We start from the raw sequence: 1,620 nt of genomic DNA on the forward strand, positions 1-1,620 counted from the left end.
TCTGTGTGTGTCTCTAATGAATAAGTAAATAAAATATTTAAAAAAAAAAAGAACCTAGATTCTGGGGGCCCCTGGATGACTCAGTTGGTTAGCCCACCAACTCTTGATTCCCATTCAGGGTTGTGAGATTGAGGTTCCACTTTGGGCTCCATGCTCAGCACAGAGTTTGCTTGAGACTCTCTCTCCCTCTGCTCCTCCTCCCCCTAATAAATAAATAAATATTTTAAAAAAGAAAAAAATAACCTAGCCTGGAATTCCAGCTATGTCACTTACTGGCTATGTGCCCTTATGGAAACTAGTTAACCGCTCTACTTCCTCTCTCTATCAACTGCCTTAGTTTCCTTAACAGTAAGAGCTAATAAAAATAATACCTGTCTCGTAAGGTTGCTATTAGAAGTAAATAAGTTAACATTCGTAAGACTACTGATCACCATGCTAAGCAAAGAAAAAAAAAATCAAGGTACATAACAATGTGTACTACATACTTCCTTTTAGGGTAAATATACGTATGTGTGTTTATGTTATGTATTTGTACATATAAACTCTAAAGGGATATGTAACAAACTATTAGACATAACTGGGATTCAGGATAGAAAATAAGAGCAAGAGTTTTCATTGGAAACCTTTTTATATTGTTTTGATTTTTAACCATAGGAATAAATACCTATCAAAAGAGTAAATATAAATAAGAAAGATGTTCCAGCATTCATCCATCCATGTCAGCAAACCAAAACCTAAATAATGATGGGACTGTATGGGCATTACCTGAGACAAACTGGAAAATTGGGGACATTTCCCTTTTGGAAGGACAAAGGTGATGCTACATATGATCAAAGTCTACAAAATTTTGAACCCATATGAGCAGGAATAAGTGGAATCCCTCCTTCACAAAAGAAATATGCACAGTTGGAGCACCTGGGTGGTACGTCTGGTAGGCATCCAGCTCTTGATTTCAGCTCAGGTCATGAACTCAGGGGATCATGACATCACACTCACATCCACTCCATGCTCAGCAGAGTCTGCTTGTCCCTCTTCCTCCCCCTCTGCCCCTTCCCCAGCTCTCACTTGTTCTCAAATAAATAAATAAACAAAATCTTTTTTTAAAAAAAGAAATATGCACAGGTGTTTCATGCTGAAAAAATAACAATATTTATTTCATTTTTAAATTATTAATTTTTAAATAATACTTATCCTACAAAGAACGCAAAAGGTATATATAGAACTTATAATTTATAACCACAAACTTTCTTAATACTTGTGATACTTCAAAAAGGGGGAAGAGAGGGAAGATGAGGTAGACAGGTGGAAGAACAGGGCACTGGAGATCTGGGCACAGGCAACAAGGGGGGACCAACAGATCACTGGAGGGCCTGGTACCCCAGGAAGGGGCAGGAGAAAGCACTCATTTCTGTGACCTCTGCTTTGAGGATGAGGTTCAATTTCACTCATGGAAGAAAATGTTTAAGATTTCCTTACAAGGAACACAGGGACCATCCACAGCGCTGATGTTCTCTAAGTGTCATGGCCTCCTTGGGCTTTTCCAGGAGGCAATCACAAACATCTCATAGCTGGTTGCTCTGCACAAACAAGTGGCCGGTGAGTCTGCATTTCTCCAACAAA

This window comes from Nyctereutes procyonoides, unplaced genomic scaffold, assembly GCF_905146905.1.
Source record: "Nyctereutes procyonoides isolate TBG_1078 unplaced genomic scaffold, NYPRO_anot_genome, whole genome shotgun sequence".
NCBI classification, from domain to species: domain Eukaryota; kingdom Metazoa; phylum Chordata; class Mammalia; order Carnivora; family Canidae; genus Nyctereutes; species Nyctereutes procyonoides.